This window comes from Panthera tigris, chromosome A2 (genome assembly GCF_018350195.1).
Source record: "Panthera tigris isolate Pti1 chromosome A2, P.tigris_Pti1_mat1.1, whole genome shotgun sequence".
In the NCBI taxonomy this organism is placed as follows: Eukaryota; Metazoa; Chordata; class Mammalia; order Carnivora; family Felidae; genus Panthera; species Panthera tigris.
The window spans coordinates 89006304-89030453 of record NC_056661.1 but is presented as its reverse complement, the minus strand read 5'-3'; positions in this window follow the sequence as shown (position 1 = coordinate 89030453).

Genomic DNA, 24150 nt, shown 5'->3' with positions numbered 1-24150 from the left:
TGCTAGGAATTTACCCAAAGGATACAGGAGTACTGATGCATAGGGGCACTTGTACCCCAATGTTTATGGCAGCACTCTCAACAATAGCCAAATTATGGAAAGAGCCTAAATGTCCATCAACTGATGAATGGATAAAGAAACTGTGGTTTATATACACAATGGAATACTATGTGGCAATGAGAAAGAATGAAATACGGCCTTTTGTAGCAACGTGGATGGAACTGGAAAGTGTGATGCTAAGTGAAATAAGCCATACAGAGAAAGACAGATACCATATGGTTTCACTCTTATGTGGATCCTGAGAAACTTAACAGAAACCCATGGGGGAGGGGAAGGAAAAAAAAAAAAAAAGAGGTTAGAGTGGGAGAGAGCCAAAGCATATGAGACTGTTAAAAACTGAGAACAAACTGAGGGTTGATGGGGGGTGGGAGGAGGGGTGGGTGGGTGATGGGTATTGAGGAGGGCACCTTTTGGGATGAGCACTGGGTGTTGTATGGAAACCAACTTGACAATACATTTCATATATGGAAAAAATAAAAAAATATTAAAAAAATAAAAAAAATAAGGATTAAAAAAAAAGAAATTGTGGTTTATATACACAATGGAGTACTACGTGGCAATGAGAAAGAATGAAATATGGCCTTTTGTAGCAACGTGGATGGAACTGGAGAGTGTGATGCTAAGTGAAATAAGCCATACAGAGAAAGACAGATACCATATGGTTTCACTCTTATGTGGATCCTGAGAAACTTAACAGAAACCCATGGGGAAGGGGAAGGAAAAAAAAAAGAGGTTAGAGTGGGAGAGAGACAAAGCATAAGAGACTCTTAAAAACTGAGAACAAACTGAGGGTTGATGGGGGGTGGGAGTGTAGGTGATGGGTATTGAAGAGGGCATCTTTTGGGATGAGCACTGGGTGTTGTATGGAAACCAATTTGGCAATAAATTTCATATATTAAAAAAAATTAAAAAAATAAAAATAAATAAAAAAAATAAAAGAATATTGTTCAACACCAAGATTATTTTAATACCAAAGGCATATTTGTTTCCAATATTCTGCTCTGTTTTGTATTCCCTAAAATATCTTAAGAGATCTAATATTTAAAATATAAAATGTATATAAAATACAAATATAACTGTTAAAAGGAAAAACTGTTATCTTTATTCATTCCCAAAGTATTAACTTTCCACATTCTTATATCCTTATACAACCTTGCTACTTTTCATATGTCATTCACAAAATCGTACACTCAAACTTCAAATTAACCTCTATTCATATTAAGTATTGTATTTTAATTTTATTATGTTATTTTATTTATTTTACAGAATTTGGGAGAGGGACAGAGGGAAAGAGAGAGAGAATCCCAAGTAGGCTGCAGGCTCAGTGCTGACCCTACTGTGGGGCTCGACCCACAACCCTGGGATCATGACCTGAGCCGAAATCAAGTGTCAGAGCCTCAACCGACTGTACCATCCAGGCATCCCCCATATTAGGTATTTTAAAGAAATGTGTTTTGCTACAATCACCTAGTTTTTATATTTTTGGAGAGAGATAAAGAATAATCACTGATATTTTAATCCTATTCTTCTACAAGAACTTCTAATATGTCATTGTTACAGCTCATTTTTGTGTCATGTTGTAGCAATTGGTTTTTTAAATTTTTTTTTTTACATTTATTTATTTTTGAGGGACAGAAACAGAGCACACTTGAGGAGGGGCAGAGAGAGAAAGAGACAGAATCCAAAGCAGGCTCCAGGCTCTGAGCTGTCAGCACAGAGCCCGATGCAGGGCTTGAACTCACAAACCATGAAATCATGACCTGAGCCGAAGTCAGACGCTTAACCAACTGAGCTACCCAGGCGCCCCTGTAGCAACCGTTTTTGACAGCCTCTTTTCTTGAATTTAGTGAATTCTGAAATCAATTGAAGTCTGGCATTTCTATTATTCACTTCCCATTTTTAATAATTTATTTTGAGGCTAATATATTAATATTCTCCCTGAGTAGTTTATTGAGTGATGGGAAATGCAAGAATTCATCTATAAACATTGGCAGTTTGTTTCCTACATCACTGAAAAAGTTCTCTAAAAAAGTATATTAAAGAAGAATTTACAATAAAGGTAAAACTAATGGGACAAGTATTGTTTTTATGAACTGTTTTGTGTTCTGTAAAAAAACAAAACAAAACAAAAAAACCAAAAACCTGTAATAGGAAAAATTAGAAATGAAAGGACAATGAAATCAACCATCAATATGACTATCTGGAATTAAATGAGAATTTTAATGTGTTTTATTTTTCCATAAAAGTCCAAGAAGGAATAATTTCTCCAGGTACACTTCCATTTAAGGCTTATAGATAAGGAATATAGATTCAATACTTAAAATTTTCAAAGTATATCAATGTAAGTTTGCCAACTCTCCCAAGTTATTTCCTCATTGCCTTTCAAATGGGGTTATCACTCTTTATACCATGCTTTCCTTTTCTTTTGAGTCTCCACTATGCCTAGGATATTACACTTTAAATTACTAATGATGTGGAGATAACAGGCAATGGGGAGACATAGTTAGGTAATAGAATTGTTGATTCCACTCATGGTTCCTGAGAATAATGTAAGCCTTAGTAAGTTTATACTGGACCAGCCCTTCTCAGCAGTCAATGAAAAATACAGCACTGCATTTTTTCTATTAAAATTATCCATCAATGTTGGGGTGCCTGGGTGGCTCAGTCAGTTAAGCATCTGACTTCAGCTCAGGTAATGATCTCACGGTTGAGCAGTTCGAGCCCCGCGTCGGGCTCTGTGCTGACAAATTGGAGCCTGGAGCCTGCTGTGAGTTCTATGGCTCCCTCTCTTTCTGCCCCTCCCCACTCATGCTTTTTTCTCTCAAAAATGAATAAAGATTAAAAAACTGAAAAAAAAATTATTCATCAATGTAATGAATAGTGTAATGAACTATGGTTAGCATCGATGTGCGGTACCTATGAATGAAGAACCTAATAGTTTTTATCACAAAGAAAAAAAATATTTTTTTTCTTTTCCTGTCTTTTGTATCTATATGAGATAGATTTTAGCTAAACTTATTGTAGTAATTATTCCCAATATGTACAAGCCATCTTGCTGTACATAAACTTACACAGTGCCGTGTGCAAGTTATATCTTAAAGTGGAAAACAAATTACATCAATTAAAAAAAAATATTGCACTCCCTTCAACTAAAAAATTATCCAGCCAAATCTTACTTCGTTTTGGTAAACACAGGCAATCATCTAGTTTTCAGAGAGGAAATTGAAGGGCGTTTTCCAAGTTTTATTTAAGTTATTCCTGATATTAGTAAACATCGATGAGTGTATTTGTATCATCCGAAATGTTGTTAAGCACATAAGTAACAGATGCTGTGCATTAGCAATTCTTTGAGTGAACTTAAGTTTGTAAGGTGAATGCACTAAATACCATTACATATAGAGTGTTTTCCCTTTGTCTTGATTATCTGAAATTCAAGTTGTCATTTATGCAATCATTGTCGAGTTTAGAAAGGACTGAGTAATAAAATACATAAACATATGTAGATAAACTGGGGGAGTCAATAATGTCGACATACCAGTTCTTTTCATATCAATCAATATGTAAAGAGGCAGACGGGCTCTCTTTTATGTGTTTGATTCTTCACTAATGATTAGTTCTGCTATTTTATTATTGCCTATATGTCAAAAAATTTACTTGTGACTTGTTCCATGTGACGTGTTACTCACATGAGAGAGAGAAAGCCGGAAAGAACACTCAAGTCCTTATACGCGCACACACTTTTTCCTCATGTATCCCCAGCTTGCTGTGTGAAATGTTTAAGAGCTGCTGAAGGCATTTCAGGAATAAGTAAGCATGTGTTTTAGCTTCTTAATCACATCTACATTTTGACATTCCATTGCAACACGCCACAGTGAATCCTACCTTGACCTACTGCTGCAAAGCTTGAAAGGACTTACGTATGAAAGAGGATACTGTGTATTTAGTTGGTAGAAAGCCAGGTATTCGGTTAGAAACAATAAAAAGGAAAGTGAATGAAACACATTATTTGCCTGGAGGATAGGCCTGCTTTTCTGTCTTGTGAGTTAATCCACAGAGATCTAGGACTTCCTGGATGGAGAGTGCTGGGTTTAATATTTGTAACATCAGATCATAATTCTCAATACTTATTTTTAAATAAAATTGACTTAGTGTGTACAAAAGCTACGTAATTCTTGCCTTGAAGTCAATCCAGGACATTTTCTAAGTGAAAACTGATTGCATCCATCCACTCATGCAGCCGTTGTATCTGGTAAGTGCCTGACACAGTTCTTTGTAGTAGGAAATATAGCAGTGAATGAAGAGTTGAATACTGTGCATTTTCCCTAAGTTTGTATTCTAGACAATGGAGACAGTCTCCAAAACAACAGAAGAGCAGTACAAATGGTATGTTAAATGGTGATAAGCACTGTGAAGGGAGATAAAGCAGAGCCTAAGGGATATGAAGGGTGGAATGAGAGTGTTGTAGACTCCTAGAGAAAATTCCTGTTTAAGACAGTATCTAAATACCATCACAGAAAGGTGAGGAGGAAAGAACCACAGGGGGCTGGGCCAAGGGCAGTTCAGGTAAAAGAAGAAGTGTAAGGGGGAGAAGCATCCACAGTGTGTTCAAAAAGGTAAAAGGAGGCCAGGGGGCTTGAAAAAGTCTGGATAAGGAAGAACATTAGTAGATAAGGTTTGCGAGGCAATGTGGAGACCAGATCTAGGCTGCAAAGTGATACGGGGAGTCACCGGAAGTTTTAAGAAGCAGGGTAATACGACTAAACAAATGTTTTGAAAGGATTATTCCAGCACATTATTGACCTAAGACTGTGCAGGAGGGAATGGATGGGAAAGAATTAAAACAGAGATACCAGTTAGGAATCTGTTGTAGGTGGTAAAGTCCAAGGAGGTAGCTGTGGACATGATGTGATGTTATCCGATTTAAGTTTTATCTGAAGGTTCCCAGGGAGGGTGGGTTGTGACGCAAGAGAAGAGGGAAGATCTGGGGATCGTGCAGCATAAAGGTGTGAATTGCCAGCCACAAAAATGGAAAATGCACGGAGGGCAAAAGTGAGAGGGAAACTGAGTTTAGTTTTGAATATGTGTATCATCACATACCCATTAGATATTCAAGACGAAACGCAGGTTAGTCAATTTGATCCCTGAGTGGGGATTTCAGGAAAGACCGTAAATACAAGAGCTGTAAGTTTAGATACAATGAGACGATAGATAGTATTTAAGCACCCCAGCATTGTCCTCTTAGGTACAAATGAACAAAAGTTTCATCAAAAATCAAATTTTAGCGGGGCACCTGGGTGGCTCAGTAGGTTAAGCGTCCGACTTCGGCTCAGGTCATGATCTCACGGTCCGTGAGTTCGAGCCCCGCATCAGGCTCTGTGCTGACAGCTCAGAGACTGGAGCCTGCTTCGGATTCTATGTCTCCCTCTCTCTCTGCCCCTCCCCCGTTCATGCTCTCTCTCTCTGTCAAAAATAAACAGTAAAAATGTTTTTTTAAAAGATCAAATTTTAGCAACTCAGAACATTACAGTCAGCTCTAAGAATGTCTGATCTCACTACTTACAGGATTACATCCAAAATTGGCCATTGTTATGGAATGTGATTAGCATAGAACTATGAGTTTTTGTGGGACTCCTTTAGTCATTGTGTTAAAATTTGAACCAGATGAGCTAGTAACTAGAAATAACAGGACATTTTGACAATTTTTTGTAGCTATTAATTGGTCTTAAGTATCAAAAAGGTTTTAATGAGGGGCACCTGGGTATCTCAGTTGGTTAAGCGTCCAACTTCAGCTCAGGTCATGATCTCATGGTTCATGAGTTCGAGCCCCGCATCGGGCTCTATGCTGACAGCTCGGAGGCTGGAGCCTGCTTCGGATTCTGTGTCTCCCTCTCTGTCCCGACCCCACTCACGCTCTGTCTGTCCTCCCTCTCTCTCTCTGTCTCTCAAAAATAAATAAACATGAAAAAAAATTTTTTAAAGGTTTTAATGAAACAAGGACATGACCTTATTCCTTAACACGATATATTCACTTCAGCAGCAATTTTTATAAAGCTATTAACATATACCCATAAATACCTTATTGATTGCTATATTTTCTGCTTGGTCAATATGGAATTTTTAATACTGAGTATATTGTCTACAAGGTTGACTAAGGATATAAAACCAAACTATTTTGAGGCAGAATGTTACTCTTCAAGGTTACAAGAGATGGAGTGGTGGGTACACAACATTCTTTATTGGGACACCTGGGTGGCCCAGTTGGTTAAGCATCCAACTCTTGATTTCGGCCCAGATCATGATTTCATGGATCAAGCCCAACATTAGGCGTGTGCTAACAGTACAGACCTGCTTGGGATTCTTTCTCTGCCCCTCTCTGCCCTCTTCCCCAGCTTGCTCATACGCTCGCTCGCGCACGCTCTCAAACATTAAAAAAGCAAAAGCAGGGGCGCCTGGGTGGCTTGGTCGGTTAAGCGTCTGACTTCGGCTCAGGTTATGATCTTGCAGTCTGTGAGTTTGAGACCCGCGTCAGGCTCTGTGCTGACAGCTCAGAGCCTGGAGCCTGTTTCAGATTCTGTGTCTCCCTCTCTCTCTGCTCCTCCCCTGTTCATGCTCTGTCTCTGTCTCAAAAATAAATAAACATTAAAAAAAATAAAAATAAAGCAAAAGCAAATACTGAACAATTACTGATTAATTGCTAATGACACACAAAATAATAACAAAGAGCATACAGGTGTCAGATTATGAGAAATTCCAGGTGAATTAAAATGTAATAACGATACAGAATGGAAAGTCATCAAAATTATAGCTAGAAAACCTGACTACACCATCGAATAACAGGTGGAAGCTAACAAGAGGTACCACTGACAGCCTATTTATAATTTTGAACATTTAAGGTTTTGACTTCAACAAGGATGCTAATATGTAAGTAATGTGTACAAGTGAGCAATGAAGAGCAAACTGAGCTTTACGATAGGCAATTTTCCATCCAGACACTTCATATGCCATATATTTCACTGCTTTTGACAATTAGATTATCCAAAACTACATGAGATATCAGCTCACAGCAGTCAAAATGGCTAAAAATTAACAACACAGGAAACAACAGGTGTTGACAAGGATGTAGAGAAAGGGGAGTCCTCTTACAGTGTTGGTGGGAATGCAAACTGGTAACAGCTACTCTGGCAAACAGTACGGAGGTTCCTCAAAAGTTAAAAACACAACTACCCCTTGATCCAACAATCGCACTACTCAGTTTACCCAAAGATACAAAAATACTAATTTGAAGGTCTACATGCATCCCAAGATTTATAGTAGCATTATCAACAATGGCCAAATTATGGGAAGAGCCCAAATTGATTGTCCATTGATTAATGAATGGATAAAGAAGTGGTATATTTATATAACATAATATTAGCCATAAAAAAAGAGTGAGATCTTCCATTTACAATGATGTGGATGGAGCTAGAGAGTATTATGCTAAGCAAAGTAAGTAAGTCAGAGAAAGACAAATACCATCTGATTTCACTCATATGTGGAATTTAAGAAAGAAAGAAACAATCAGAGGAGAAAAAAAGAGTCAAACTAAGAAAGAGACGCTTAACTATAGCAAACTGATAGTTACCAGAGGGGAGGTGGGTGGGGAGATGGGTTGGAGATTAAGGAGCATACTTGTGAGGAGCCCCAGGGGTTTTAAGTGTTGAATCCCCAATTTGTACACCTGAAACTAATATTATGCTGTGTTAACTGGAATTTAAATAAGAGCTAAACAAAATAGATTGTCAATTATCTGCCTCTTTTATAGGTTAGAAATAAAATGTCTCTGAATAAATATTTCTGAGTATTAAAAATAATGCATTACTTTTAGTAATATTAGCTCAATTTTGTAAACTGCATTTATTTCTCTCACAAAACCAGTATTTCCTCTTTCTAGTGTTGACGCTGAAGATGTTTTATATATCTCATGTTGTCAAAACCACAGGAACTAGTATTATTTTATAAATTGAAGAATCTATAAAGGAAATGGTGAAATTTCTATTTGTGGACACTAGATGGTGGTAGAACACTTTAGAAAAGGTAGAACGCAGCCTAAACAAGGATCAAAAGATCAATAAAAATAAAATATAAACAAAATGCCCAGGGTTAAATGTTTATTAATTTTGAATTCAGCATTAGACTTTTGGAGCCAATTCTTGCTAAACTGGTTGTTACCATCTGGCAAGGATAACTCATTGCATTTATAATAAATTTCATTACTGATCATAGTTCATGAGCCTTCAATCCATTTTTTCCTCCTTCTACCAGTTACTTACCAGAATGTTTTATCAGAATTTTTTTTCCAATACAAGATGATGACACCTCTGATAATTATTAATTTACAATGCTTTGCATAATATATCCACAAAAGACACATTGATTAGGGTAAATTATACATTAAGAGTGTGGAAAGGTAGATCTTCAAGCTGTGATAAGAGCATAGTGATTTTGACAAGGTGAATCATAATAAAATAAGACTGATTATTATTATTTTTAATGTTTTGTTTTTGAGAAAGAGAGAGACCGAGCATGAGCAGGGGAGGGGCAGAGAGAGAGCAAGACACAGAATCTGAAGCAGGCTCCAGGCTCCAAGCTGTCAGCACAGAGCCCGATGCAGGGCTCGAACTCAGGAACCGTGAGATCATGACCTGAAGTCAGAGGCTCAACCGACTGAGCCACCAGGGCGCCCCAAAATAAAACTTATTATTGAAATAGTTTTAAGTATTTGGCCACACGCCAACGTATCTGGGAAGTAGTAGCCATTTTATTTTTCAAAAGCGAGTCAACCAAAGATTTTGATCAACTTTTTGAACGGTAGGTATCTCAGGGAAAATTCCTTACAAGTTCCTTATTATGTAAACCCATAAATAGTAAATGATTAGCCAAGTATTGCTGGAATTGGAGACCTGTTGAAGTGTTCTACCAAATACACCATCTCTGACGTGTGTAATTCACTTGCCCTTGTGTTATGAGTTATCTTTTTAATATCTAGCCATTTTATTTGTCTAGGGAAATAAACAGCATGGCCAACATCTGGATATGTGTATTGCAGTTCATATTAGAATATTATAAGCATGCGTCCAACACAAATGTAACTGCCTCCAAGGTACTGCCATTATTCTGTGCCCCACATCTACATAAGGCTGAGACATATCACTCACTTTTACAAAAAGTGCACAGATAGGGTACCTGACAATTGCTCACGGGTGTCTCTCTATTTTAAATACATGTAGGTATAGTTAAAATGAGTGAGACAATACTGTGTTCAGAAATACTAAAATTGAAGAATATATGCAGATCATAATTAAGAATGTGTATTTGGTGCATCGGATACATTCACTACCGAATCAGGAATACATTTCAAATGGGGCTTAATATGTTTGATCATTACTGCCAGGGCCAGTTGACATCAAAAGCATCACGTAGACTTTCCTGTAATTGCTGTTTCTGTTTGTAGAATCATTTTCCTAAGTGATGTAACTGGAACACTGGAGCTAAAAAAGGTTCTATTAATAAAAACTTTGTATAAGATACGGAAGTGCACACCCTACACCAACATGTCTCTAGCACACAATTTTTTTTTTGACTCACAATATATATTAGCATGTTAGAGGATACCTTTAAGAAACGTCCATAATTTTTTTTCAGGCCACGATACCATTTATCTTAACCCTAGAACTTATTTTTATACAACACATTTTAGGAAATAATGCTCTCATTTTTGTTTTAACCCTCACCTGTTATGTTCTCCTCCAACGAAATCAGAGCACCTCTACATTCCCAGCGCTCTTGTGTGAATATTTAACTCCTTAAATATTTAACTTCTGAATATGTCACAGTTTTATCTTAGTCACTCTCAGGATGTTCTCGGTAACTCATTTTCTTCATGTTTCTTCACTCTCTTAAGATACAAATTTTAAGTGCATACACAAAAGCAAATTCTGAGTCATGACTCCAGTCCCTATTTATTACGATTTTTAGGTTGTGTGATCCAAATACAGCAGAGAGATACTAACAGGAGCACAAGTAATTGGAATTCACAAACATCAGGAAATAGCCCTCAAAAATGCATCCCTCTAACAAAGCACAGCATAAAACAACCGTTTCTTTTTTAAATTTTTTAATGTTTATTTATTTCTGACAGAGAGAGAGAGAGAGAGAGAGAGAGAGAGAGAGAGAGAGAATGAACGGGGGAGGGGCAGAGAGAGAGGGAGACACAGAATTGGAAGCAGGCTCCAGGCTCTTAGCTGTCAGCACAGAGCCAGATGTGGGGCTTGAACTCACAGACCATGAGATCATGACCTGAGCTGAAGTCAGACGCTCAACCGACTGAGCCACCCAGGCGCCCCAACAACCGTTTCTTTAGTAATAGATTTTCTAATACATTAATCTTGGTTCTGCCAGTAACTCTCCCTCAACACATATACATAAAATACCCCTGCAGTCACTTCATATACTTTAGTCAAAAAATCAGGAGGCATAGGATGACTTATAATCTGAAATCAATTTTCATAGCAGATTTATCATGAATATTTACATCATATTACTTCCAGAAACCCGTGTAGGCAAACTGCAATAAAATTCACGTATTCAATAAAACTGTTAAAAATGAAGAGTTAAAAAAAATTAATTATCGAAGACTAACACAAATAATTTCTAATTTAATTAAGCATTTTATTTTTGGAATAGAAATATATTTTTTATTGTTTTGTAAAAAAAGTAAATATTTTTTAAAATTTATTTGTAGGGGGCAGGGCAGTGGAGTGATGAAAGGAATTTATAACACAGCCCCTCATTTGCTGGGTCTAGATCACCTTAATGGGGAAGGCATTCTACAACCATCTCAGAGCAAATAGGAAAACTGTTTCTAAGCCTAGAGAAAACATCATAATAAGTACTAACACCACACTTCCAAATTTCCCAAATCACTGGAGACCAAATTCCTTCACCATCTCTGCAGGATTTACTGGGAATGTTATTTTAAGACTCTGAATAATCACGGGACTTTTTTTTTTTTTTTAAATTCTACACTCAGTGTTTCTTTGATATTCTAAATTCTCTTAAAAACCATTTGTGCTTCTTACCTATTTGCTTCCAGTTAGCTTCAAGTGCCAGTAACCACACCCCGAAGCTCTTTTTTAGACATGTCTTTCAAATCTGACTTATTTGGTGGTTTTTGTTTGTTTTTATTTTTGTTTTGTGTTTTGCCCCATGGATTTCCCTCAGCCAAATCGAAGTAAATGGGTTACACTCATCCCATGTTTACCTTAAGACCAACTCACACAGCTCAACTGAGGAAACTCACAGATTTTTCTTGCTTTTAATTCCCATCTATAATTTTTGTGTAGAGAAAAGCAGACATTGAAAACTGAAAAGTTTAACATTTATGGACTTTCTCTGTCTCTTTCTACTTCTGTTCACACACTGGCCAAATATTTTCTGATCTCCTCTTTCTCGTAACATGTTATCAAGGGAAGCCTCCAGGAGACAGTGAGTAGTGATACAGGATACGTAAGTCTATGTTCTGCTTTCCAAGGTATTGTAGATGACACTTTTATCCAAAGTTTTTGGCTTAATATCTTGGATCACCACATTCCAGTCATTGATGGAAGTTTCTTCAGCACCCTATATCCACCAGCAGCACACTTAAAGTATCTCTTCTGTAATTGTTAAATAATTTTCCATTCTTATAGGCCGATCATAAAATGTAATTCTTAGACAAATAATACCGCAATAGAAGTAGGAATGGGAGAAGCTACTCTCCACAGAGTTATTCAGAAATTTAGGCTCTATTTCTGTGAGGAAAATTCCTCACTGGGTTTTGAGTGTCTGGATGGAGGAAGGTGGGGAGAGAAGGAGAATGAAGGGGGCATCTGGGCTCTTAACTGTTCAACCTACATATATCACACATCACTTCTATCACGTCCATCAGAGCCCATTGGTAAGAAATCATCATGTGGTCCTACTCAGATGTCAAGTTCCTATAAAATATCATCTAACCATGGACTGCGGAAGGGGAGGAGAATCAAATGTTGCCAAGTGCTATCAGGCTCTAACATTACCAGCATGTTGCGGTAACCCCCTGGGTTATGGGTTGAATTGCGTACTTCCAACAAAGATATGCTCAAGTTCTAACCACTGGTACCTAGAGTGTGATCTTCCTTGGGAATAGGGTTGTTTGCACATGTCATTAGCTGAGGCACGTTGAGGTCATATTGCAGAAAGACGGGCCCTTAATCTAATGACTGGTGTCCTTATGACAAGAAGGAAATTTGGATACAGATACACATAGAGAGAACTCCATGGGAAGACAGAGATACACAGGAAGGTTGCGATGTGAAGACAGAGGCGGGCACCGGTGTGACACATCTACAAATCAGGGTACACGAGGTTAGTTGGCTGTCATCGGAAGCTAGGAGAGGAATGGAACAGCATCTCTCACAGAGCCCTGAGAAGGGGCAAAAACCCTGCTTGACACCGTGATCTCAAATTTCTAACCTCCAGAACTGCAAGAGAATAAATTTCTGTGTTTAAGCCATTCCAGACTGGGGTACTTTGTCACAGCAGTCCTAAGAAACTAATACACCATGTCCCTTAAGTGATTTACTAAGGTCCGTTAGGGTTGGTATGTATTCATTTCACACGAAGAGATTTTCAAACGTACATTAAAGGGGTGGAAATTTAAAATACCGAGATATGATTTGGCACTGGTAACACCGGCAAAAACTTAAACGTTTAACCGGCTCTCATGATCAAGTTGGTGGAGATGAAAAATGCTACAACCACCCTGGTAAGCGACGTGGTACTATGTGTAAACTGATACACAAATTTGCCCCTTGACCTCGGAAAACCGCTCCCGGGAATCTGTCCTCAAAAATGAAGTGGCACAGATATAAAAATGCAGGGCACCAGATTATGCCTTACTGCACTATCTTACATATCAAAAGATAAAAATCAAACACAACAACAAAGAAACAAAACCCAAATGACTTTTAATCAAGCACACCGTCTGACTAGAGATCCACACAACAAAGAACTATGAATAATAGAAAATAGCCTTCTATATGCTCAGGTAAGGATGATCAGGGCATGACGTCATCGAAAAGAAGAACGTGAGACACTACAAATGGTCTTCGATCCTTACCTAAGAAAAGATACAGATTGTGGAATAAAAATGACATTTGTTGGGCTTAAATTTCTTTTTCGATAGGAATGCAGAAAAAAAAAACTAACAACATTGGATTTTTAGAGTGGAAATGAATACAAGACATAGAGAAGGAATGTAGAATTCTGTAAAAAGACCTTATTTTGTACATTGGGCTTCAGAACTCTGTAAGCATTTTTTAATTTTTTTTAAAGTTTATTGATTTTGAGAGAGGCAGAGACAGTGTGAATGGGGGAGGGGCAGAGAGAGAGGGAGAGAGAGAATCCCAAGCAGACTTCAGCACAGAGCCGGACACGGGGTTCAAACCCACGAAATCATGAGATCAAGACCTGAGCTGAAACAAAGAGTCGGAAGCTTAACCAACTGAGCCACCCAGGTGCCCCAAGTTAACATTTTAACAGTTATAAAGTTACAGAGAAAAGTGTAAAAGAAAAATTAAATAAGGGAATCTTAACAAATTTTTGCTTATATAAATAAAATTTGTTTAAATTTAAAGACAGTAATGTTTTATCTTCCTAATGCGAGTTTTTGTATTTATAAATTTTATTTTTACACATGTGTATATATAAATACATAAGGAGAGACAGGGATAGACACAGATGAAAAGACAAATGGACAGAGGAAAAGAGACATATACATGGGGTGACATAAAAGTAAAAAAAAATGAAATTGTTTTTATAAAACAGTTCTCAATAATACGAACATGTAACATATTTATTATGATAACAAGAACAGAAGTATGGTAATATTACTAGGATTCTTTTTTGTCGCCAAAGAAGCACAAAAGTAAGTCAACTATCTTAATTAGAATTTCAACAAGTTAGAGCACATGGAAAAGTATTCATCTTCCTACAGAAACAAGTAATAATAAACGGGAGAAAAAATGTAAAACAATGATTTACAGACATCAGGCAGGTGACAGAATTAGTAGACAATGACAATAAATGATTCAATATGTTCAAGAAGCTAGAGAGACAATTGGGACATGGGAGATATGAAAACAATCAAAGTGCTAGAGACGAACATTAAAACGTCTGAGATGAAAAAGAAAGCAAATGAGATTAAAAGCATATAGGACACTGCAGAAGTAAAGATTAGTAAATTAGGATACATACCAATAGAAATTATCTTAAAAAAAAAAAAGAAATCACCGAGAGGAAAAACCTGAAAATATGTGTATAAAGCACCAGTAGTTTATAATCATAACGTGAAGCAACATAATATAAATACAACTAGGTAACGTGAAGGAAGGGATGAATTTGAGAACATAATGAAAGATAATGGAAAATTTCCAAATTTGATAAAAACTGTAAACCCAGAGATCAAAGAACATTGATTAACCCCAAGCTTATGTACACGCACGTGTATACACACACACACACACACACACACACACGAAGAAAACATACTGAGGGTCATAATCAAAATGTTGTAGCATGCAGTATAAAGAAAATATTCACAGTGGCAGAGAACAAAGACATTTTTACAGAGAAAAACAAAGATAATGACTGAGATTTGCCTTTTTGTTAAAATGATGTAATCTACCAGATATGTGAATAACATCTTTAAAGTATTCAAATAATAATGCTATCCTAGAATTATAAAAAACAACAACAACAACACACACACACATACACACACACACACACACACACACACACACACCCACCCACCCACAAGGGGCGCCTGGGTGGCTCAGTTGGTTGAGTATCCGTCTTTGGCTCAGGTCTTGATCTCATGGTTTGTGAGTTTGAGCTCCACATGGGCTCGCTGCTGTCAGTGCAGAGAGAGAGAATGTTACCACAGTATACTTTGATTTTTTAATTTCGCCAGAATATTTGTATAACAAAAAAATAAATAAAAGTAATGTTAAAGGAAGTTCTTTAAGACAAAAGAAAGATTACACCAAATGGAGATCCGGATTTACTTGAGGGAATAGAGAGCATCAGGAATTGTAACTATGTCAACAAATATAACCGATAGTTTTATTTATTAACTTTAAATTTTTATTTTTTTTTAATGTTTATTTATTCTTGGAAGAGACAGACTGCAAGTAGGGGAAGGGCAGAGAGAGAGGGAGAGACAGAATCAGAAGCAGGCTCCAGGCTCTGTGCAGTCAGCACAGAGCCCGACATGGGCCTCGAACCCACGAACCATGAGATCATGACCTGAGCAGAAGTTGCACACTTAACCAACCGACCCACCCAGGCGCCCCATGTTTTATTTATTAACTTTAAATGTTAGAGACTATTTAAAGCAAAAATATTAAAATGAATTATGATGTTTTAGCTTTCCTATGCAGAGGTAAATATGTAACAACAGCACAAATGTTAGGAGAGGAGAAATCCAATTATATGGTGGTAACATTCTTTCACCATGTATGGAGTGGTATAATATCCCTCATCAACCAACTGCAGAAGTTATAGATATATCCTATAAGCCCTAAAGCAAGCATTGTAAACCTAATTGTAAAACAAACCAGTAAATCTTTTAGACTCAATACAAAAGAGAAAAGGGAATATTAAAAAAAATAATGAATTCACAGCATAAAAAGATTTTTAAAAGACCAGTACTGATGGGATAAAGAGCACAGAGAAAGAGAGTAGATTTCAATAACCACGTTAAATGTAAATAGTTTTAAGAATCCAGTTAAAAAGCAGTAATTATCAGATTAGACAGCAAAGTAAAACTGAATTACATGCTACCTACAAGAAATTTTCATTGAATATGGAATAAAGGGGAGAAAAAAAGTAAAAAGGAAAGGTCAGAGCCAAAATCAACAAAATATATCATAAAACTAGAAAAAATCACTGAAAGCATACCTGCTTCTTTGAAAGATCAGTGAAATTGATTAACCACGGCGACCATGTACAAAAGAGAGAAGACACTAACAACCAATATCAGCAATGAGAGATTCGACATCATTACTGGTTCTACACATACTGATGATATTAAACTGGTATTTACAAGGTTTCCTATATTGTAAATGTATTACTTCCTTTTTTGCATACTCTTATTTGTTCGAAGAAAGTCACTAAGTTATGGCAACTTTTAAAAACTGAATCACTGTTTGGGCACCTGAGTGGTTAAGTCAGGTAAGCGTCTGGCTTTGGCTCAGGCCATGATCTCGCAGTTTGTGAGTTCAAGCCCCGCACTGGGCTCTGTGCTGACCGCTCAGAGCCTGGAGCCTGCTTCGAATTCTGTATTTTCCTCTCTCTCTGCCCCTCCCCTACTTATACTCCGTCTCCCTTTCTCTCAAAAATAAGTAAATGTTTAAAAATAATTATTTAAACTGAATCACTGTTTACATCTATTTTTATACGGCACCAAGTGTGGTTACCTTTGTATACCAGAGGCTTCAGGCATAAATTTCAAACTGCTATTCACGAATGGTGAGCAGGTACCGATATGTTTTGTGGCTATCAAGTCTAAAAAAATATTTTTAAACCGTTGGCAAATATACTCTACTTATCTGCATTCTCTCCCGTTAGCATTCTGAATGCATCATAATATTATAAACAGCTTCTTTTAAGTTTAACCATCGGGCCTCAAGGGAACGTGGAGCTTACCACATTCAATATACCATTTAGCCTGCCCTAAATATGATACCATCATCTTCAGAAATTTATGTCTGAATGAGTTTGATGAATTGAAATCTTCCAATTCGAGGATTATAAAAGACTTATTGAATAAGGGGACCTTTGTCATCAAATAGGTTTAAGGAAAAAAAACTACCCTTTTGATGACTTAATTATAAACGGATTTCATTTCATTGGTTAAATGCCAAACTCAGAGCGTGATGGGGGAAACGACGGCAAAATGTGCCACATTAATCACACAGTTTGTTAAAGCAAAAACAAAACAAAACAAAACATATTTCGTCTTCCTCAAAATTAGTTATTATACTTTGGGGATTATCTTACAACTTTACAAGTGTATTAAATTTCTGCATTGGACGTGGTGGTCTTAAGTAAGGAAAACCTTTTGGGGTAGAATTTTGTGAATTTAAATTCCTTTCTGATTGCACCTCTCATTAGTTCGCCCTATTAGAGCCCCATGAAAAGGCATCTTCCTACAAGGTATTGGGATGAGACGTGAGGAGCCATCATTTATAACCTCAGTGGAGGAGTGTTCAGGCAGCTCTGGAATTAAAATTGCACAACAGCCACAAGGAAGCTGTCAGGTCACCTTCCTGTCTCCAGGATAATTTCTTCAGTTTTGCAGACATGAGGATTCAACCCAGTAAGAATTTTTTATGGCATGTTGCATTATTGCTAATATGATTAAGAAATTCAAAAGCTAAAATAACTTCACGTGTTCCTGGACTGTAAGTCTAGAGATGGAACATTAGGGATGTTCTCTTCATGAGCAAGTTAAAGTCCACCCTCTCTACCTCCTGTCCCCAACACTACCTAGCCTGTGCAGGCACCGGTGAGAAAGGTGAGATCAGTTTTCTAATACCAAAACTACTTTTTCCCTGTACAATGGAAGGTTAAGGTTGTTTGTTAAAGTTCAACCCTTTATAAAGGTTATTTTTGGAATATAGGAAAGTCATGTTGTTCTGTACAATTGTCTCATCTCTGGCCACTTACAATTTTTTTTATTCTTGGAATTTGGACATATTAATTTTTATATGTAATTATATTTCTTTAAATAGGTTTTCCCCCCCAAAATTTATACCTAACTTCACTATGCCTTATCTCACTGCATTGTCCAGAACTTCTTAAACTGTTCAACACTAAGCAATGAGATATTTTCAATATTTCACTTTACAGTTTGGTGGTGTTTGCTCTTTAGCGACTTATATTTTTTACCATGTTTACCTTTTGTAGAATGTTTCAAGCTTACTAAAACTTTTGTTTGTTGTTTGGCTGATTCTTTGGTTTTGAAATAAATGTTCTGCTGGTATTCTTTTCAAAAACACTGAGATATATATATATATATATATATATATATATATATTTTTTTTTTTTCTTAAAACATTGGGACTATTATTTTTATTTTTTGTTTTAATTTATAAAAAATGTTTTTTGAGAGAGACGCATGAGAGGAGCAGAGACAGAGACACAGAATCTGAAGCAGTTCCAGGCTCTGAGCTGTCATTGCAAAACCTGACATTGGGCGCCAACCCACAAGCCATGAGATCATGACCTGAGCCGAAGTCAGACAGTCAACTGTCTGAGCCACCCAGGTGCCCCAAGGCTATTAATATATTTTTAAAACATGGTTAATAATAACTGTGTTTGAATTTTTAGGATAAAACCTATTTGGTGACAAATAATTCTTTTTATGCACTAGTTGCGTTGGATTTTTTAGCAGTTTATTTACAAATTTGCGTCCATTATTTTTGTTTTAAGCTGAACTATGGTTTTCTTTATTATACTATTTCAGACACTGGTACCAGGGTTATGATATTTTGACAAAATTAATGAGGACTCATTCCATCCTTTTTAATGGTCTGGAAAAGTTTAAATATCAAAATTGTCTGTTACTGAAAGCTGGGAAGATACCATGGTTGATTTCTTATTTTACTCCCCGTTTTGAGCTAGCCCAGCCCTCCAGCGTTGAAGTAAGAGTAGAAAGAATAGGTACTGAGATCACTCCAAGCTCAGGCGAACTCATTCAAGGCACGAGGGCTGAGACACATTCACTTTTCGCATTTCTTCCTACCCACTGTGCAGCAACATCAACCAGGTAAGTAGAAGTGAAGAAGAATGAGTTACATCTACATGACTTACTAACTCTTCGTCCCTCAACCAGAGCCAGAGAATGAAACGAGTCTGCAGTGTCTGTCTCATATATTCTCAAGGACACATTCCGTGATGTATACCTTCATACAAAACCTGACATTCCTCCTTTTTCATTCTTCTTTTCACTCCAACGCCAATTTCCATCCAGTATTCCTTTCATGAATTCCTTCCTGGCTGGCCTTTGGTGTGCCCAAGGTTGGACCACAGGATTACCTTCTTCTCTGCCCAGACTGGGGTTGGAAATCCATCTTGTCATCATATGAGCGGTTTGATGATCCAAGTTAGCTCACTTGAATCCTGCAAAGTCTTTCTTTGATGATCACCCTAAAGTTAACATCAATTTAACTTCTAAGTGCATATTAGTTATATTGTTTCTATGATTGAATTATATCAAGAACCAGATGTTTACTTTCTATGACTTATTATAGTAAACCAGCTAGTGTTAAATTGATCTATTATTTCATTATTATTGTACTTGTATGTTTTTTGTTTTGTTTTATTTCATTTTTCTTTTCTAGGAGAGGGATGCAAGCTGTTTTTCCTCAGATTGCTAAATCTACGCTTTGCTACTATATAAACTTCAACACACGTATACTTTAAAGTCAGTTTTAAATCTGCAGATTCATTTGTAAATTCATCTGACATGAGGAAAATTTTTGTTGTTCAGCACTGGGTCATTTGCAGATTCTAACTCATCCTACTTTCTAATCATGCCTGTTTGGTTTTACTGAAGGTAATGGCTCTTCTTGAGAATTGTCTTATCTCCTCTATTTTTAGTTTTCCTTTCTCTTCACCATCAAGGCCCTTATTTGCTGCTCTCTTCTACCTCTTTGTCTTTTTCCTTCTCCTCTTCCTCCTTCTTGTTTCCTTATTTTGTGTCATTTGGCCTATTCGCTTTCATTATTGCCTTTCCAAGGAAAAGTTGGGCAAGGAATGAGCTAAGTCTTTTCAACCAGGTGGCAAATAGGACACTGAACAGAAATGAGCCTTTCATTTCTTCTCTGTTATCTTTGCTTCTTCCTCTTTAAAGGCAGATTCTCTGTGTCTTTTTCTTCTCTTACCATTTCTTCTTCTTGCATTCATACACTTGAAGCCCTTCAGTTACCCGAAACATTGGGAAGACCAGACTCCAGGTTTCTGAATTAGCCCAGGTTTTATTATAGTACCAAGCAGGCACTTAAGACGATACAATATATGGAAAAATACAAAATGGTAATATTTTTCTATTTTAAACTAAGATTCTTATGTCCCATAGTTAAATATACTTTTATTTTACTCACAATATTTCAGCATTGACCCATGACTGCTTCTTATTTTATAAACATTTCTCGTTACCATGTCTTTGCTTTCTTTCTTGCTTTTTCTCTTTGTATGGCTTTATAAGCAAGCATAATCATCAATACAATGTTAAATGTATGTATATATGAACTACAGCATCTGGAAATGTCTTAGCAAAGTGATTTTCATGTTACTGCTTTTTCTCATCAGCAATATTAACAGACAAACCTAATTTATCGAAGTAGATTGGTTTATTTTGACATTTTGATGGAATAACTTCAAATATTTTTGAACCAGAAAATGTCAGTGTTTAATAAATGGGCTCAGTGAGATGTTTTCCTGGAGTGGTTTCTCATTTCTAATTATTTATTGCCAACAATCTGAAATACTTAAATCGAGAATGATTCAGGACTTTACATTTATCCCCTTCATTTACAAGAGTACTGTAGCTAAGATTACAAAAGATAAAAGTTCTAATGTTCATTTAAGCATATCATAGCTTTTAAAATGATTATATATTTGAAAAGCCATTTGGATGTCATTAAAAATGAAATTGAAGCTATGAAAATTGAAAAATGAAAATCCATCAGGCAAGTATTGTTTTAAGTGCCGTTTAACTCCACCCAGTTTAGACAAAACTGTATGTCCAAGGTTCCATCTAAAATATTTGAAGTATAAGAGAGAGTTTAATCAGAGAATAAAGAAAAGTTCATTTCTTTCATAATTTTATTTTTTTCCCATTCCATGCATTTGATTACATTTAGCATTTATGAACAAAAACATAGAATTCTTAAAGAAAAAGAGAAAACCAATAAATGAGTGACAAAACTGAAGAATATTCACTTTTTTCCCCGGACTCTTTGAATGCAAACAGATTTTCCAAATGACCAAAGTATCTTATTAGCCACGAATTCCTTCTCATTTACCAGAGGCATCATGGGGAAACTACTCAATATCCCCACAAGTCACGAGACCCACAACAAAAAGTGTGATTTGAATTTGGAATTACCTGAAATAGAAAATATGTCCTCTTTTCTTGTTTGTTTGTTTTCATGTATGTATTTTGAGAGAGAGAAAGGGAGCAGGCTCAGGTACGAGTGGGGGAAGGGCAAAAGGAGAGGGAGAAAGAGAATTCCAAGCAGGCTCTGCACTGTCAGCACAAAGCCCAACTCAGAGCTCAAGCGCATGACCATGAGACCATGACCTGAACTGAAATCAAGAGTCCCTTGCTTAACTGACTGAGCCACCCTGGCGCCCCAGAAAATGTATCCTTTAAACGTGTAATTTATTTATGATTTGATTGTTACTGTTATAAAGTTAATAATGAATTATGACACAGTATATACCACATTTTTTTAACTGAAGTAACTAATATGATTCCAGAGAGAAGTATTCTTTCCATTGTTCATTTCTTTTTCATAGAATAATAAAATCCAAAAATTGGAGTATTAAAAGGCTTCTGACTCAACCCACTCCTTAGTGTGGTTACCTCCTTTTTCAGTAACACCATCAACCAAAGTCTGAACTGTTTCTGAGAAATAAAGCATACTATTTTCCAGGGCAGCTCAATTTCCATATTGAATTCTGTTATTTTAATAAAAATATCTCTGGGGCACCGGGGTGGCTCAGTTGGTTAAGTGTCCGACTTTGGCTTAGGTCATGATCTTGTGGTTCATAGGTTCGAGTCCACATCAGGCTCTGTGCTGACAGCTCAGAGCCTGGAGACTGCTTCAGGTTCTGTCTCCCTCTCTCTCTGCCCCTCCCCCACCCGCACTGTGTGTCTCTCAATAACAAAGAAACATTAAAAAGAGATAAAAAAAATATTTCTATATTGAGCTGAAACATGTTTGAGATATTAATTTTCCTAGATAGCTTATTTGGAATTAAGTAGACTAAGTCAGTTTACTCACTGTATTTGTTGAAGACAGGTATTTATTTTTATTAAATCCCCTAAATATTTGCATATAACATTACCCTGTCAAAACTTCTTTATATGTCATACTGAACAGAACTTTCACCATGTGGAATCGTTAACAGAATATGTAATATTACAGAATATGCATTTAAATGCAAGATAAAATGGACTGTTGTTTCCATAATGTTATGCACCGTCAATAAAATTTAAAACTTGCATTTCAAATGACTGTTTATACTTACCATAAGTCATTTAGCTGTGTTCTTAAATGAATTCTATCATATGCATGTCATGAATCAACAAAGTTGCAAACATACACATAAGCAGGTACACAAATCTCTCTATCTGTGCTTAGAGCTTCATTCCAATTCCCCACTTTTATTATATTTGTTTTTGTTCTTTGTTTCCATAAACTAACCAGAGGATAGTGTAAAACAAAGTTGAATTTCTCATCAAATGGATTAATGTACACAAATGCACAGGGCAGGAGCAAAGGATTATTAGAATGATAAATACAGAAGATTGAAGTATATAAATACACTAAAATGTAGGAACAATACTCGTTTTCGAGTGTCTATAGAATAATTATATTTTAAATATAAATTAGCATAGAAGGGAAGTGTCAATAAATTTTAAGGAAACATAAGGCAATGACATTAACAATTTTTTAAATAAGAGAAAAACCTATCACTTTCCAATAAATAACAACGTTTTAAAAAATGTTTTATTATTTATTTTTGAGAGAGAGAGAGAGACAGAGAGAGAGAGAGAGAGAGAGAGAGAGAGAGAGCGACCAGTAGCAGGGGGAGCAATAGAGAGGGAGACACAGAATCTGAAGCTCACTCCAGACTCCAAGCTGTCAGCACAAAGACCAATGTGAGGCTCAAACTAACGAACCATGAGATCATTACCTAAGCCAAAGTCGGACACTTAACCAACTGAGACACCCAGGGACCCAATGACAACCTTTTTAAAGTCCCCTAACTTTTCGGAAAAAATAATAAAAATGAAATTTCCTGAGTATTTTACAATTCTAATGATCAAAAAATATGATATGCAGATAAAGCTCTTATCAGAAGGAACTTTAAATGATTCATCATTTAGCCTTAATGGTTTACTATTAATCAAAAAATAAGTACTAGTAAAATAATATAAAAATTTCAAATAGGGAAGGAGAATGACAATAATGAAACAAAAAGCAAAAAACAAAGAATTATAAAACATAAAAAAATAAAATTGGTAAAAAAAAAAAATAACACCCAGATTTGGTTTTATTTAAAGGGATGGGAGAGAGAATTGGGGTGCCTGGGTGGCTCAGTCAGTTAAGTGTCTGACTCTTGGTTTCAGCTCAGGTCATGATCTCATGGCTCATGAGTTCGAGCCCTGCTTTGGTCCCTGTGCTAACAGAGCAGAGCCTGCTTGGGATTCTCCGTCTCCCTGTCTCTGCCCCTCCCCCAACTCATGTTGTCTGTCTCTCTGAAAATAAAGAAATAAACTTAAAAAAAAAGTAGAATTAACATTCTTGGAGTAGTTACTACTTAGAGGGCTGTGCCAAATACCATAAACATATCGTGTACAACAATCTAAATTTAAATTTGTTCTCTGGAACTCAATATAATTTCTGACATTTAGCCCTTATCTTTCTGATTCAGAAACCGTCATCTTTTCTTCAGTATAAATATAGTCAAATTCAGTGATTTTGAAGACAAATAAATCATGCAAGCTTGCTGGCGTGTAAGCTTCAAGAGTCTCAGGATCTTCATTTTGTGTTAAAATGGCACAACATAGTTACTGAATACATAATTATTGAGCCAATTAAATAAAAAACTCAGAAAAATTTCCAGTCCCCTCTTGCTGCCACCAAGATACCGTCCACATTTCAGTGCTCATCTGCTTTGGTTTTATGCTGGCCTATCATGGAGTGTAACTAACTCAGCTATTTTTCTGGT